Source organism: Coregonus lavaretus, assembly GCF_964263955.1.
Source record: "Coregonus lavaretus genome assembly, chromosome: 39".
Lineage (NCBI taxonomy): Eukaryota > Metazoa > Chordata > Actinopteri > Salmoniformes > Salmonidae > Coregonus > Coregonus lavaretus.
The window spans coordinates 396623-414278 of NC_140026.1; the positions used below are offsets into that span (position 1 = coordinate 396623).

The 17656-nt window shown below is 51.3% G+C and overlaps 2 protein-coding genes across 2 annotated transcripts in view; both read right to left on the minus strand.

Annotated features, from left to right (window-relative positions):
• LOC311112629 (uncharacterized protein) overlaps positions 1 to 17656 on the minus strand; it is a gene marked incomplete at both ends in the record, with an annotated part of 121252 nt that overhangs the window by 99478 nt on the left and 4118 nt on the right. The window lies entirely within an intron of this gene.
• LOC311112746 (uncharacterized protein) overlaps positions 1 to 17656 on the minus strand; it is a 224199-nt gene that overhangs the window by 32609 nt on the left and 173934 nt on the right. The window lies entirely within an intron of this gene.

The window sequence follows — 17656 nt, forward strand, 5'->3', positions numbered from 1 at the left end:
ACTGGAGCAGGACAGGACCCATGTTGTCTACCTCCTCTTCTCTCCATTTAGTCTACTGGGAGCACACAGGACTCATGTTGTCTACCTCCCCTTCTCTCCATTTAGTCTACTGGGAGCACACAGGACCCATGTTGTCTACCTCCCCTTCTCTCCATTTAGTCTACTGGGAGCACACAGGACCCATGTTGTCTACCTCTCCTTCTCTCCATTTAGTCTACTGGGAGCACACAGGACCCATGTTGTCTACCTCCCCTTCTCTCCATTTAGTCTACTGGGAGCACACAGGACCCATGTTGTCTACCTCCCCTTCTCTCCATTTAGTCTACTGGGAGCACACAGGACCCATGTTTTCTACCTCCCCTTCTCTCCATTTAGTCTACTGGGAAGACACAGGACCCATGTTGTCTACCTCCCCTTCTCTCCATTTAGTCTACTGGGAGCACACAGGACCCATGTTGTCTACCTCCCCTTCTCTCCATTTAGTCTACTGGGAGCACACAGGACCCATGTTGTCTACCTCCCCTTCTCTCCATTTAGTCTACTGGGAGCACACAGGACCCATGTTTTCTACCTCCCCTTCTCTCCATTTAGTCTAGTGGGAGCACACAGGACCCATGTTGTCAACCTCCCCTTCTCTCTATTTAGTCTACTGGGAGCACACAGGACCCATGTTGTCTACCTCCCCTTCTCTCCATTTAGTCTACTGGGAGCACACAGGACTCATGTTGTCTACCTCCCCTTCTCTCCATTTAGTCTACTGGGAGCACACAGGACCCATGTTGTCTACCTCCCCTTCTCTCCATTTAGTCTACTGGGAGCAGGACAGGACCCATGTTGTCTACCTCCCCTTCTCTCCATTTAGTCTACTGGGAGCAGGACCCATGTTGTCTACCTCCCCTTCTCTCCATTTAGTCTACTGGGAGCACACAGGACCCATGTTGTCTACCTCAACTTCTCTCCATTTAGTCTACTGGGAGCACACAGGACCCATGTTGTCTACCTCTCCTTCTCTCCATTTAGTCTACTGGGAGCACACAGGACCCATGTTGTCTACCTCCCCTTCTCTCCATTTAGTCTACTGGGAGCAGGACAGGACCCATGTTGTCTACCTCCCCTTCTCTCCATTTAGTCTACTGGGAGCACACAGGACCCATGTTGTCTACCTCAACTTCTCTCCATTTAGTCTACTGGGAGCACACAGGACCCATGTTGTCTACCTCTCCTTCTCTCCATTTAGTCTACTGGGAGCACACAGGACCCATGTTGTCTACCTCCCCTTCTCTCCATTTAGTCTACTGGGAGCACACAGGACCCATGTTGTCTACCTCCCCTTCTCTCCATTTAGTCTACTGGGAGCAGGACAGGACCCATGTTGTCTACCTCCCCTTCTCTCCATTTAGTCTACTGGGATCAGGACAGGACCCATGTTGTCTACCTCTCCTTCTCTCCATTTAGTCTACTGGGAGCACACAGGACCCATGTTGTCTACCTCCCCTTCTCTCCATTTAGTCTACTGGGAGCACACAGGACCCATGTTGTCTACCTCCCCTTCTCTCCATTTAGTCTACTGGGAGCACACAGGACCCATGTTGTCTACCTCCCCTTCTCTCCATTTAGTCTACTGGGATCAGGACAGGACCCATGTTGTCTACCTCTCCTTCTCTCCATTTAGTCTACTGGGAGCACACAGGACCCATGTTGTCTACCTCCCCTTCTCTCCATTTAGTCTACTGGGAGCAGGACAGGACCCATGTTGTCTACCTCCCCTTCTCTCCATTTAGTCTACTGGGATCAGGACAGGACCCATGTTGTCTACCTCTCCTTCTCTCCATTTAGTCTACTGGGAGCACACAGGACCCATGTTGTCTACCTCCCCTTCTCTCCATTTAGTCTATTGGGAGCACACAGGACTCATGTTGTCTACCTCCCCTTCTCTCCATTTAGTCTACTGGGTGCACACAGGACCCATGTTGTCTACCTCCCCTTCTCTCCATTTAGTCTACTGGGAGCAGGACAGGACCCATGTTGTCTACCTCCCCTTCTCTCCATTTAGTCTACTGGGAAGACACAGGACCCATGTTGTCTACCTCCCCTTCTCTCCATTTAGTCTACTGGGAGCACACAGGACCCATGTTGTCTACCTCCCCTTCTCTCCATTTAGTCTACTGGGAGCACACAGGACCCATGTTGTCTACCTCCCCTTCTCTCCATTTAGTCTACTGGGAGCACACAGGACCCATGTTTTCTACCTCCCCTTCTCTCCATTTAGTCTAGTGGGAGCACACAGGACCCATGTTGTCAACCTCCCCTTCTCTCTATTTAGTCTACTGGGAGCACACAGGACCCATGTTGTCTACCTCCCCTTCTCTCCATTTAGTCTACTGGGAGCACACAGGACTCATGTTGTCTACCTCCCCTTCTCTCCATTTAGTCTACTGGGAGCACACAGGACCCATGTTGTCTACCTCCCCTTCTCTCCATTTAGTCTACTGGGAGCAGGACAGGACCCATGTTGTCTACCTCCCCTTCTCTCCATTTAGTCTACTGGGAGCAGGACCCATGTTGTCTACCTCCCCTTCTCTCCATTTAGTCTACTGGGAGCACACAGGACCCATGTTGTCTACCTCCCCTTCTCTCCATTTAGTCTACTGGGAGCACACAGGACCCATGTTGTCTACCTCTCCTTCTCTCCATTTAGTCTACTGGGAGCACACAGGACCCATGTTGTCTACCTCCCCTTCTCTCCATTTAGTCTACTGGGAGCACACAGGATCCATGTTGTCTACCTCCCCTTCTCTCCATTTAGTCTACTGGGAGCAGGACAGGACCCATGTTGTCTACCTCCCCTTCTCTCCATTTAGTCTACTGGGATCAGGACAGGATCCATGTTGTCTACCTCTCCTTCTCTCCATTTAGTCTACTGGGAGCACACAGGACCCATGTTGTCTACCTCCCCTTCTCTCCATTTAGTCTACTGGGAGCACACAGGACCCATGTTGTCTACCTCCCCTTCTCTCCATTTAGTCTACTGGGAGCACACAGGACCCATGTTGTCTACCTCCCCTTCTCTCCATTTAGTCTACTGGGATCAGGACAGGACCCATGTTGTCTACCTCTCCTTCTCTCCATTTAGTCTACTGGGACCACACAGGACCCATGTTGTCTACCTCCCCTTCTCTCCATTTAGTCTACTGGGAGCACACAGGACCCATGTTGTCTACCTCCCCTTCTCTCCATTTAGTCTACTGGGAGCACACAGGACCCATGTTGTCTACCTCCCCTTCTCTCCATTTAGTCTACTGGGAGCACACAGGACCCATGTTGTCTACCTCCCCTTCTCTCCATTTAGTCTACTGGGAGCACACAGGACCCATGTTGTCTACCTCCCCTTCTCTCCATTTCGTCTACTGGGAGCACACAGGACCCATGTTGTCTACCTCCCCTTCTCTCCATTTAGTCTACTGGGAGCACACAGGACCCATGTTGTCTACCTCCCCTTCTCTCCATTTAGTCTACTGGGAGCAGGACAGGACCCATGTTGTCTACCTCCCCTTCTCTCCATTTAGTCTACTGGGATCAGGACAGGACCCATGTTGTCTACCTCTCCTTCTCTCCATTTAGTCTACTGGGAGCACACAGGACCCATGTTGTCTACCTCCCCTTCTCTCCATTTAGTCTACTGGGAGCACACAGGACTCATGTTGTCTACCTCCCCTTCTCTCCATTTAGTCTACTGGGTGCACACAGGACCCATGTTGTCTACCTCCCCTTCTCTCCATTTAGTCTACTGGGAGCAGGACAGGACCCATGTTGTCTACCTCCCCTTCTCTCCATTTAGTCTACTGGGAAGACACAGGACCCATGTTGTCTACCTCCCCTTCTCTCCATTTAGTCTACTGGGAGCACACAGGACCCATGTTGTCTACCTCCCCTTCTCTCCATTTAGTCTACTGGGAGCACACAGGACCCATGTTTTCTACCTCCCCTTCTCTCCATTTAGTCTAGTGGGAGCACACAGGACCCATGTTGTCAACCTCCCCTTCTCTCTATTTAGTCTACTGGGAGCACACAGGACCCATGTTGTCTACCTCCCCTTCTCTCCATTTAGTCTACTGGGAGCACACAGGACCAATGTTGTCTACCTCCCCTTCTCTCCATTTAGTCTACTGGGAGCAGGACAGGACCCATGTTGTCTACCTCCCCTTCTCTCCATTTAGTCTACTGGGAGCAGGACCCATGTTGTCTACCTCCCCTTCTCTCCATTTAGTCTACTGGGAGCACACAGGACCCATGTTGTCTACCTCCCCTTCTCTCCATTTAGTCTACTGGGAGCACACAGGACCCATGTTGTCTACCTCTCCTTCTCTCCATTTAGTATACTGGGAGCACACAGGACCCATGTTGTCTACCTCCCCTTCTCTCCATTTAGTCTACTGGGAGCACACAGGACCCATGTTGTCTACCTCCCCTTCTCTCCATTTAGTCTACTGGGAGCAGGACAGGACCCATGTTGTCTACCTCCCCTTCTCTCCATTTAGTCTACTGGGATCAGGACAGGACCCATGTTGTCTACCTCTCCTTCTCTCCATTTAGTCTACTGGGAGCACACAGGACCCATGTTGTCTACCTCCCCTTCTCTCCATTTAGTCTACTGGGAGCACACAGGACCCATGTTGTCTACCTCCCCTTCTCTCCATTTAGTCTACTGGGAGCACACAGGACCCATGTTGTCTACCTCCCCTTCTCTCCATTTAGTCTACTGGGAGCAGGACAGGACCCATGTTGTCTACCTCCCCTTCTCTCCATTTAGTCTACTGGGAGCAGGACCCATGTTGTCTACCTCCCCTTCTCTCCATTTAGTCTACTGGGAGCACACAGGACCCATGTTGTCTACCTCCCCTTCTCTCCATTTAGTCTACTGGGAGCACACAGGACCCATGTTGTCTACCTCTCCTTCTCTCCATTTAGTCTACTGGGAGCACACAGGACCCATGTTGTCTACCTCCCCTTCTCTCCATTTAGTCTACTGGGAGCACACAGGACCCATGTTGTCTACCTCCCCTTCTCTCCATTTAGTCTACTGGGAGCACACAGGACCCATGTTTTCTACCTCCCCTTCTCTCCATTTAGTCTACTGGGAAGACACAGGACCCATGTTGTCTACCTCCCCTTCTCTCCATTTAGTCTACTGGGAGCACACAGGACCCATGTTGTCTACCTCCCCTTCTCTCCATTTAGTCTACTGGGAGCACACAGGACCCATGTTGTCTACCTCCCCTTCTCTCCATTTAGTCTACTGGGAGCACACAGGACCCATGTTTTCTACCTCCCCTTCTCTCCATTTAGTCTAGTGGGAGCACACAGGACCCATGTTGTCAACCTCCCCTTCTCTCTATTTAGTCTACTGGGAGCACACAGGACCCATGTTGTCTACCTCCCCTTCTCTCCATTTAGTCTACTGGGAGCACACAGGACTCATGTTGTCTACCTCCCCTTCTCTCCATTTAGTCTACTGGGAGCACACAGGACCCATGTTGTCTACCTCCCCTTCTCTCCATTTAGTCTACTGGGAGCAGGACAGGACCCATGTTGTCTACCTCCCCTTCTCTCCATTTAGTCTACTGGGAGCAGGACCCATGTTGTCTACCTCCCCTTCTCTCCATTTAGTCTACTGGGAGCACACAGGACCCATGTTGTCTACCTCAACTTCTCTCCATTTAGTCTACTGGGAGCACACAGGACCCATGTTGTCTACCTCTCCTTCTCTCCATTTAGTCTACTGGGAGCACACAGGACCCATGTTGTCTACCTCCCCTTCTCTCCATTTAGTCTACTGGGAGCAGGACAGGACCCATGTTGTCTACCTCCCCTTCTCTCCATTTAGTCTACTGGGATCAGGACAGGACCCATGTTGTCTACCTCTCCTTCTCTCCATTTAGTCTACTGGGAGCACACAGGACCCATGTTGTCTACCTCCCCTTCTCTCCATTTAGTCTACTGGGAGCACACAGGACCCATGTTGTCTACCTCCCCTTCTCTCCATTTAGTCTACTGGGAGCACACAGGACCCATGTTGTCTACCTCCCCTTCTCTCCATTTAGTCTACTGGGAGCAGGACAGGACCCATGTTGTCTACCTCCCCTTCTCTCCATTTAGTCTACTGGGATCAGGACAGGACCCATGTTGTCTACCTCTCCTTCTCTCCATTTAGTCTACTGGGAGCACACAGGACCCATGTTGTCTACCTCCCCTTCTCTCCATTTAGTCTACTGGGAGCACACAGGACTCATGTTGTCTACCTCCCCTTCTCTCCATTTAGTCTACTGGGTGCACACAGGACCCATGTTGTCTACCTCCCCTTCTCTCCATTTAGTCTACTGGGAGCAGGACAGGACCCATGTTGTCTACCTCCCCTTCTCTCCATTTAGTCTACTGGGAAGACACAGGACCCATGTTGTCTACCTCCCCTTCTCTCCATTTAGTCTACTGGGAGCACACAGGACCCATGTTGTCTACCTCCCCTTCTCTCCATTTAGTCTACTGGGAGCACACAGGACCCATGTTGTCTACCTCCCCTTCTCTCCATTTAGTCTACTGGGAGCACACAGGACCCATGTTTTCTACCTCCCCTTCTCTCCATTTAGTCTAGTGGGAGCACACAGGACCCATGTTGTCAACCTCCCCTTCTCACTATTTAGTCTACTGGGAGCACACAGGACCCATGTTGTCTACCTCCCCTTCTCTCCATTTAGTCTACTGGGAGCACACAGGACTCATGTTGTCTACCTCCCCTTCTCTCCATTTAGTCTACTGGGAGCACACAGGACCCATGTTGTCTACCTCCCCTTCTCTCCATTTAGTCTACTGGGAGCAGGACAGGACCCATGTTGTCTACCTCCCCTTCTCTCCATTTAGTCTACTGGGAGCAGGACCCATGTTGTCTACCTCCCCTTCTCTCCATTTAGTCTACTGGGAGCACACAGGACCCATGTTGTCTACCTCCCCTTCTCTCCATTTAGTCTACTGGGAGCACACAGGACCCATGTTGTCTACCTCTCCTTCTCTCCATTTAGTCTACTGGGAGCACACAGGACCCATGTTGTCTACCTCCCCTTCTCTCCATTTAGTCTACTGGGAGCACACAGGATCCATGTTGTCTACCTCCCCTTCTCTCCATTTAGTCTACTGGGAGCAGGACAGGACCCATGTTGTCTACCTCCCCTTCTCTCCATTTAGTCTACTGGGATCAGGACAGGACCCATGTTGTCTACCTCTCCTTCTCTCCATTTAGTCTACTGGGAGCACACAGGACCCATGTTGTCTACCTCCCCTTCTCTCCATTTAGTCTACTGGGAGCACACAGGACCCATGTTGTCTACCTCCCCTTCTCTCCATTTAGTCTACTGGGAGCACACAGGACCCATGTTGTCTACCTCCCCTTCTCTCCATTTAGTCTACTGGGATCAGGACAGGACCCATGTTGTCTACCTCTCCTTCTCTCCATTTAGTCTACTGGGACCACACAGGACCCATGTTGTCTACCTCCCCTTCTCTCCATTTAGTCTACTGGGAGCACACAGGACCCATGTTGTCTACCTCCCCTTCTCTCCATTTAGTCTACTGGGAGCACACAGGACCCATGTTGTCTACCTCCCCTTCTCTCCATTTAGTCTACTGGGAGCACACAGGACCCATGTTGTCTACCTCCCCTTCTCTCCATTTAGTCTACTGGGAGCACACAGGACCCATGTTGTCTACCTCCCCTTCTCTCCATTTCGTCTACTGGGAGCACACAGGACCCATGTTGTCTACCTCCCCTTCTCTCCATTTAGTCTACTGGGAGCACACAGGACCCATGTTGTCTACCTCCCCTTCTCTCCATTTAGTCTACTGGGAGCAGGACAGGACCCATGTTGTCTACCTCCCCTTCTCTCCATTTAGTCTACTGGGATCAGGACAGGACCCATGTTGTCTACCTCTCCTTCTCTCCATTTAGTCTACTGGGAGCACACAGGACCCATGTTGTCTACCTCCCCTTCTCTCCATTTAGTCTACTGGGAGCACACAGGACTCATGTTGTCTACCTCCCCTTCTCTCCATTTAGTCTACTGGGTGCACACAGGACCCATGTTGTCTACCTCCCCTTCTCTCCATTTAGTCTACTGGGAGCAGGACAGGACCCATGTTGTCTACCTCCCCTTCTCTCCATTTAGTCTACTGGGAAGACACAGGACCCATGTTGTCTACCTCCCCTTCTCTCCATTTAGTCTACTGGGAGCACACAGGACCCATGTTGTCTACCTCCCCTTCTCTCCATTTAGTCTACTGGGAGCACACAGGACCCATGTTGTCTACCTCCCCTTCTCTCCATTTAGTCTACTGGGAGCACACAGGACCCATGTTTTCTACCTCCCCTTCTCTCCATTTAGTCTAGTGGGAGCACACAGGACCCATGTTGTCAACCTCCCCTTCTCTCTATTTAGTCTACTGGGAGCACACAGGACCCATGTTGTCTACCTCCCCTTCTCTCCATTTAGTCTACTGGGAGCACACAGGACTCATGTTGTCTACCTCCCCTTCTCTCCATTTAGTCTACTGGGAGCACACAGGACCCATGTTGTCTACCTCCCCTTCTCTCCATTTAGTCTACTGGGAGCAGGACAGGACCCATGTTGTGTACCTCCCCTTCTCTCCATTTAGTCTACTGGGAGCAGGACCCATGTTGTCTACCTCCCCTTCTCTCCATTTAGTCTACTGGGAGCACACAGGACCCATGTTGTCTACCTCCCCTTCTCTCCATTTAGTCTACTGGGAGCACACAGGACCCATGTTGTCTACCTCTCCTTCTCTCCATTTAGTCTACTGGGAGCACACAGGACCCATGTTGTCTACCTCCCCTTCTCTCCATTTAGTCTACTGGGAGCACACAGGACCCATGTTGTCTACCTCCCCTTCTCTCCATTTAGTCTACTGGGAGCAGGACAGGACCCATGTTGTCTACCTCCCCTTCTCTCCATTTAGTCTACTGGGATCAGGACAGGACCCATGTTGTCTACCTCTCCTTCTCTCCATTTAGTCTACTGGGAGCACACAGGACCCATGTTGTCTACCTCCCCTTCTCTCCATTTAGTCTACTGGGAGCACACAGGACCCATGTTGTCTACCTCCCCTTCTCTCCATTTAGTCTACTGGGAGCACACAGGACCCATGTTGTCTACCTCCCCTTCTCTCCATTTAGTCTACTGGGAGCAGGACAGGACCCATGTTGTCTACCTCCCCTTCTCTCCATTTAGTCTACTGGGATCAGGACAGGACCCATGTTGTCTACCTCTCCTTCTCTCCATTTAGTCTACTGGGAGCACACAGGACCCATGTTGTCTACCTCCCCTTCTCTCCATTTAGTCTACTGGGAGCACACAGGACCCATGTTGTCTACCTCCCCTTCTCTCCATTTAGTCTACTGGGAGCACACAGGACCCATGTTGTTTACCTCCCCTTCTCTCCATTTAGTCTACTTGGAGCACACAGGACCCATGTTGTCTACCTCCCCTTCTCTCCATTTAGTCTACTGGGAGCACACAGGACCCATGTTGTCTACCTCCCCTTCTCTCCATTTAGTCTACTGGGAGCACACAGGACCCATGTTGTCTACCTCCCCTTCTCTCCATTTAGTCTACTGGGAGCACACAGGACCCATGTTGTCTACCTCCCCTTCTCTCCATTTAGTCTACTGGGAGCACACAGGACTCATGTTGTCTACCTCCCCTTCTCTCCATTTAGTCTACTGGGAGCACACAGGACCCATGTTGTCTACCTCCCCTTCTCTCCATTTAGTCTACTGGGAGCAGGACAGGACCCATGTTGTCTACCTCCCCTTCTCTCCATTTAGTCTACTGGGAGCAGGACCCATGTTGTCTACCTCCCCTTCTCTCCATTTAGTCTACTGGGAGCACACAGGACCCATGTTGTCTACCTCCCCTTCTCTCCATTTAGTCTACTGGGAGCACACAGGACCCATGTTGTCTACCTCTCCTTCTCTCCATTTAGTCTACTGGGAGCACACAGGACCCATGTTGTCTACCTCCCCTTCTCTCCATTTAGTCTACTGGGAGCACACAGGACCCATGTTGTCTACCTCCCCTTCTCTCCATTTAGTCTACTGGGAGCACACAGGACCCATGTTGTCTACCTCCCCTTCTCTCCATTTAGTCTACTGGGAAGACACAGGACCCCATGTTGTCTACCTCCCCTTCTCTCCATTTAGTCTACTGGGAGCACACAGGACCCCTGTTGTCTACCTCCCCTTCTCTCCATTTAGTCTACTGGGAGCACACAGGACCCATGTTGTCTACCTCCCCTTCTCTCCATTTAGTCTACTGGGAGCACACAGGACCCATGTTTTCTACCTCCCCCTTCTCTCCATTTAGTCTAGTGGGAGCACACAGGACCCATGTTGTCAACCTCCCCTTCTCTCTATTTAGTCTACTGGGAGCACACAGGACCCATGTTGTCTACCTCCCCTTCTCTCCATTTAGTCTACTGGGAGCACACAGGACCCATGTTGTCTACCTCCCCTTCTCTCCATTTAGTCTACTGGGATCAGGACAGGACCCATGTTGTCTACCTCTCCTTCTCTCCATTTAGTCTACTGGGACCACACAGGACCCATGTTGTCTACCTCCCCTTCTCTCCATTTAGTCTACTGGGAGCACACAGGACCCATGTTGTCTACCTCCCCTTCTCTCCATTTAGTCTACTGGGAGCACACAGGACCCATGTTGGTCTACCTCCCCTTCTCTCCATTTAGTCTACTGGGAGCACACAGGACCCATGTTGTCTACCTCCCCTTCTCTCCATTTAGTCTACTGGGAGCACACAGGACCCATGTTGTCTACCTCCCCTTCTCTCCATTTCGTCTACTGGGAGCACACAGGACCCATGTTGTCTACCTCCCCTTCTCTCCATTTAGTCTACTGGGAGCACACAGGACCCATGTTGTCTACCTCCCCTTCTCTCCATTTAGTCTACTGGGAGCAGGACAGGACCCATGTTGTCTACCTCCCCTTCTCTCCATTTAGTCTACTGGGATCAGGACAGGACCCATGTTGTCTACCTCTCCTTCTCTCCATTAGTCTACTGGGAGCACACAGGACCCATGTTGTCTACCTCCCCTTCTCTCCATTTAGTCTACTGGGAGCACACAGGACTCATGTTGTCTACCTCCCCTTCTCTCCATTTAGTCTACTGGGTGCACACAGGACCCATGTTGTCTACCTCCCCTTCTCTCCATTTAGTCTACTGGGAGCAGGACAGGACCCATATTGTCTACCTCCCCTTCTCTCCATTTAGTCTACTGGGAAGACACAGGACCCATGTTGTCTACCTCCCCTTCTCTCCATTTAGTCTACTGGGAGCACACAGGACCCATGTTGTCTACCTCCCCTTCTCTCCATTTAGTCTACTGGGAGCACACAGGACCCATGTTGTCTACCTCCCCTTCTCTCCATTTAGTCTACTGGGAGCACACAGGACCCATGTTTTCTACCTCCCCTTCTCTCCATTTAGTCTAGTGGGAGCACACAGGACCCATGTTGTCAACCTCCCCTTCTCTCTATTAGTCTACTGGGAGCACACAGGACCCATGTTGTCTACCTCCCCTTCTCTCCATTTAGTCTACTGGGAGCACACAGGACTCATGTTGTCTACCTCCCCTTCTCTCCATTTAGTCTACTGGAGCACACAGGACCCATGTTGTCTACCTCCCCTTCTCTCCATTTAGTCTACTGGGAGCAGGACAGGACCCATGTTGTGTACCTCCCCTTCTCTCCATTTAGTCTACTGGGAGCAGGACCCATGTTGTCTACCTCCCCTTCTCTCCATTTAGTCTACTGGGAGCACACAGGACCCATGTTGTCTACCTCCCCTTCTCTCCATTTAGTCTACTGGGAGCACACAGGACCCATGTTGTCTACCTCTCCTTCTCTCCATTTAGTCTACTGGGAGCACACAGGACCCATGTTGTCTACCTCCCCTTCTCTCCATTTAGTCTACTGGGAGCACACAGGACCCATGTTGTCTACCTCCCCTTCTCTCCATTTAGTCTACTGGGAGCAGGACAGGACCCATGTTGTCTACCTCCCCTTCTCTCCATTTAGTCTACTGGGATCAGGACAGGACCCATGTTGTCTACCTCTCCTTCTCTCCATTTAGTCTACTGGGAGCACACAGGACCCATGTTGTCTACCTCCCTTCTCTCCATTTAGTCTACTGGAGCACACAGGACCCATGTTGTCTACCTCCCCTTCTCTCCATTTAGTCTACTGGGAGCACACAGGACCCATGTTGTCTACCTCCCCTTCTCTCCATTTAGTCTACTGGGAGCAGGACAGGACCCATGTTGTCTACCTCCCCTTCTCTCCATTTAGTCTACTGGGATCAGGACAGGACCCATGTTGTCTACCTCTCCTTCTCTCCATTTAGTCTACTGGAGCACACAGGACCCATGTTGTCTACCTCCCCTTCTCTCCATTTAGTCTACTGGGAGCACACAGGACCCATGTTGTCTACCTCCCCTTCTCTCCATTTAGTCTACTGGGAGCACACAGGACCCATGTTGTTTACCTCCCCCTTCTCTCCATTTAGTCTACTTGGAGCACACAGGACCCATGTTTGTCTACCTCCCTTCTCTCCATTTAGTCTACTGGGAGCACACAGGACCCATGTTGTCTACCTCCCCTTCTCTCCATTAGTCTACTGGGAGCACACAGGACCCATGTTGTCTACCTCCCCTTCTCTCCATTTAGTCTACTGGGAGCACACAGGACCCATGTTGTCTACCTCCCCTTCTCTCCATTTAGTCTACTGGGAGCACACAGGACTCATGTTGTCTACCTCCCCTTCTCTCCATTTAGTCTACTGGGAGCACACAGGACCCATGTTGTCTACCTCCCCTTCTCTCCATTTAGTCTACTGGGAGCAGGACAGGACCCATGTTGTCTACCTCCCCTTCTCTCCATTTAGTCTACTGGGAGCAGGACCCATGTTGTCTACCTCCCCTTCTCTCCATTTAGTCTACTGGGAGCACACAGGACCCATGTTGTCTACCTCCCCTTCTCTCCATTTAGTCTACTGGGAGCACACAGGACCCATGTTGTCTACCTCTCCTTCTCTCCATTTAGTCTACTGGGAGCACACAGGACCCATGTTGTCTACCTCCCCTTCTCTCCATTTAGTCTACTGGGAGCACACAGGACCCATGTTGTCTACCTCCCCTTCTCTCCATTTAGTCTACTGGGAGCACACAGGACCCATGTTGTCTACCTCCCCTTCTCTCCATTTAGTCTACTGGGAAGACACAGGACCCATGTTGTCTACCTCCCCTTCTCTCCATTTAGTCTACTGGGAGCACACAGGACCCATGTTGTCTACCTCCCCTTCTCTCCATTTAGTCTACTGGGAGCACACAGGACCCATGTTGTCTACCTCCCCTTCTCTCCATTTAGTCTACTGGGAGCACACAGGACCCATGTTTTTTACCTCCCCTTCTCTCCATTTAGTCTAGTGGGAGCACACAGGACCCATGTTGTCAACCTCCCCTTCTCTCTATTTAGTCTACTGGGAGCACACAGGACCCATGTTGTCTACCTCCCCTTCTCTCCATTTAGTCTACTGGGAGCACACAGGACTCATGTTGTCTACCTCCCCTTCTCTCCATTTAGTCTACTGGGAGCACACAGGACCCATGTTGTCTACCTCCCCTTCTCTCCATTTAGTCTACTGGGAGCAGGACAGGACCCATGTTGTCTACCTCCCCTTCTCTCCATTTAGTCTACTGGGAGCAGGACCCATGTTGTCTACCTCCCCTTCTCTCCATTTAGTCTACTGGGAGCACACAGGACCCATGTTGTCTACCTCCCCTTCTCTCCATTTAGTCTACTGGGAGCACACAGGACCCATGTTGTCTACCTCTCCTTCTCTCCATTTAGTCTACTGGGAGCACACAGGACCCATGTTGTCTACCTCCCCTTCTCTCCATTTAGTCTACTGGGAGCACACAGGACCCATGTTGTCTACCTCCCCTTCGCTCCATTTGGTCTACTGGGAGCAGGACAGGACCCATGTTGTCTACCTCCCCTTCTCTCCATTTAGTCTACTGGATCAGGACAGGACCCATGTTGTCTACCTCTCCTTCTCTCCATTTAGTCTACTGGGAGCACACAGGACCCATGTTGTCTACCTCCCCTTCTCTCCATTTAGTCTACTGGGAGCACACAGGACCCATGTTGTCTACCTCCCCTTCTCTCCATTTAGTCTACTGGGAGCACACAGGACCCATGTTGTCTACCTCCCCTTCTCTCCATTTAGTCTACTGGGAGCACACAGGACCCATGTTGTTTACCTCCCCTTCTCTCCATTTAGTCTACTGGGAGCACACAGGACCCATGTTGTCTACCTCCCCTTCTCTCCATTTAGTCTACTGGGAGCACACAGGACCCATGTTGTCTACCTCCCCTTCTCTCCATTTAGTCTACTGGGAGCACACAGGGACCCATGTTGTCTACCTCCCCTTCTCTCCATTTAGTCTACTGGGAGCACACAGGACCCATGTTGTCTACCTCCCCTTCTCTCCATTTAGTCTACTGGGAGCACAAGGACCCATGTTGTCTACCTCCCCTTCTCTCCATTTAGTCTACTGGGAGCACACAGGACCCATGTTGTCTACCTCCCCTTCTCTCCATTTTAGTCTACTGGGAGCACACAGGACCCATGTTGTCTACTTCCCCCTTCTCTCCATTTAGTCTACTGGGAGCAGGACCCATGTTGTCTACCTCCCCTTCTCTCCATTTAGTCTACTGGGAGCACACAGGACCCATGTTGTCTACCTCCCCTTCTCTCCATTTAGTCTACTTGGAGCACAAAGGACCCATGTTGTCTACCTCTCCTTCTCTCCATTTAGTCTACTGGGAGCACACAGGACCCATGTTGTCTACCTCCCCTTCTCTCCATTTAGTCAACTGGGAGCACACAGGACCCATGTTGTCTACCTCCCCTTCTCTCCATTTAGTCTACTGGGAGCAGGACAGGACCCATGTTGTCTACCTCCCCTTCTCCTCCATTTAGTCTACTGGGATCAGGACAGGACCCATGTTGTCTACCTCTCCTTCTCTCCATTTAGTCTACTGGGAGCACACAGGACCCATGTTGTCTACCTCCCCTTCTCTCCATTTAGTCTACTGGGAGCACACAGGACCCATATTGTCTACCTCCCCTTCTCTCCATTTAGTCTACTGGGAGCACACAGGACCCATGTTGTCTACCTCCCCTTCTCTCCATTTAGTCTACTGGGAGCACACAGGACCCATGTGGTTTACCTCCCCTTCTCTCCATTTAGTCTACTGGGAGCACACAGGACCCATGTTGTCTACCTCCCCTTCTCTCCATTTAGTCTACTGGGAGCACACAGGACCCATGTTGTCTACCTCCCCTTCTCTCCATTTAGTCTACTGGGAGCACACAGGACCCATGTTGTCTACCTCCACTTCTCTCCATTTAGTCTACTGGGGAGCACACAGGACCCATGTTGTCTACCTCCCCTTCTCTCCATTTAGTATACTGGGAGCACACAGGACCCATGTTGTCTACCTCCCCCTTCTCTCCATTTAGTCTACTGGGAGCAGGACCCATGTTGTCTACCTCCCCTTCTCTCCATTTAGTCTACTGGGAGCACACAGGACCCATGATGTCTACCTCCCTTCTCTCCATTTAGTCTACTGGGAGCAGGACCCATGTTGTCTACCTCCCCTTCTATCCATTTAGTCTACTGGGACACACAGGACCCATGTTGTCTACCTCCCCTTCTCTCCATTTAGTCTACTGGGAGCACACAGGACCCATGTTGTCTACCTCCCCTTCTCTCCATTTAGTCTACTGGGAGCACACAGGACCCAGTTGTCTACCTCCCCTTCTCTCCATTTAGTCTACTGGGAGCACACAGGACCCATGTTGTCTACCTCCCCTTCTCTCCATTTAGTCTACTGGGAGCACACAGGACCCATGTTGTCTACCTCCCCTTCTCTCCATTTAGTCTACTGGGAGCACACAGGACCCATGTTGTCTACCTCCCCTTCTCTCCATTTAGTCTACTGGGAGCACACAGGACCCATGTTGTCTACCTCCCCTTCTCTCCATTTAGTCTACTGGGAGCACACAGGACCCATGTTTTCTACCTCCCCTTCTCTCCATTTAGTCTAGTGGGAGCACACAGGACCCATGTTGTCTACCTCCCCTTCTCTCTATTTAGTCTACTGGGAGCACACAGGACCCATGTTGTCTACCTCCCCTTCTCTCCATTTAGTCTACTGGGAGCACACAGGACCCATTGTTGTCTACCTCCCCTTCTCTCCATTTAGTCTATTGAGAGCAGGACAGGACCCATGTTGTCTACCTCCCCTTCTCTCCATTTAGTCTACTGGGAGCAGGACAGGACCCATGTTGTCTACCTCCCCTTCTCTCCATTTAGTCTACTGGGAGGACACAGGACCCATGATGTCTACCTCCCCTTCTCTCCATTTAGTCTACTGGGAGCACACAGGACCCATGTTGTCTACCTCCCCTTCTCTCCATTTAGTCTACTGGGAGCACACAGGACCCATGTTGTCTACCTCCCCTTCTCTCCATTTAGTCTACTGGAGCACACAGGACCCATGTTGTCTACCTGCCCTTCTCTCCATTTAGTCTACTAGGAGCAGGATCCATGTTGTCTACCTCCCCTTCTCTCCATTTAGTCTACTGGGAGCACACATGACCCATGTTGTCTACCTCCCCTTCTCTCCATTTAGTCTACTGGGAGCAGGACCCATGTTGTCTACCTCCCCTTCTCTCCATTTAGTCTACTGGGAGCAGGACAGGACCCATGTTGTCTACCTCCCCTTCTCTCCATTTAGTCTACTGGGAGCAGGACAGGACCCATGTTGTCTACCTCCCCTTCTCTCTCCATTTAGTCTACTGGGAGCAGGACCCATGTTGTCTACATCCCCTTCTCTCCATTTAGTCTACTGGGAGCAGGACAGGACCCATGTTGTCTACCTCCCCTTCTCTCCATTTAGTCTACTGGGAGCAGGACAGGACCCATGTTGTCTACCTCTCCTTCTCTCCATTTAGTCTACTGGGAGCACACAGGACCCATGTTGTCTACCTCCCCTTCTCTCCATTTATTCTACTGGAGCACACAGGACCCATGTTGTCTACCTCCCCTTCTCTCTTTTTAGTCTACTGGGAGCACACAGGACCCATGTTGTCTACCTCCCCTTCTCTCCATTTAGTATACTGGTAGCACACAGGACCCATGTTGTCTACCTCCCTTCCTCTCCATTTAGTCTACTGGGAGCACACAGGACCCATGTTGTCTACCTCCCCTTCTCTCCATTTAGTCTACTGGGAGCACACAGGACCCATGTTGTCTACCTCCCCTTCTCTCCATTTAGTCTACTGGGAGCACACAGGACCCATGTTGTCTACCTCCCCTTCTCTCCATTTAGTCTACTGGAGCAGGACCCATGTTGTCTACCTCCCCCTTCTCTCCATTTAGTCTACTGGGAGCACACAGGACCCATGTGTCTACCTCCCCTTCTCTCCATTTAGTCTACTGGGAGCACAC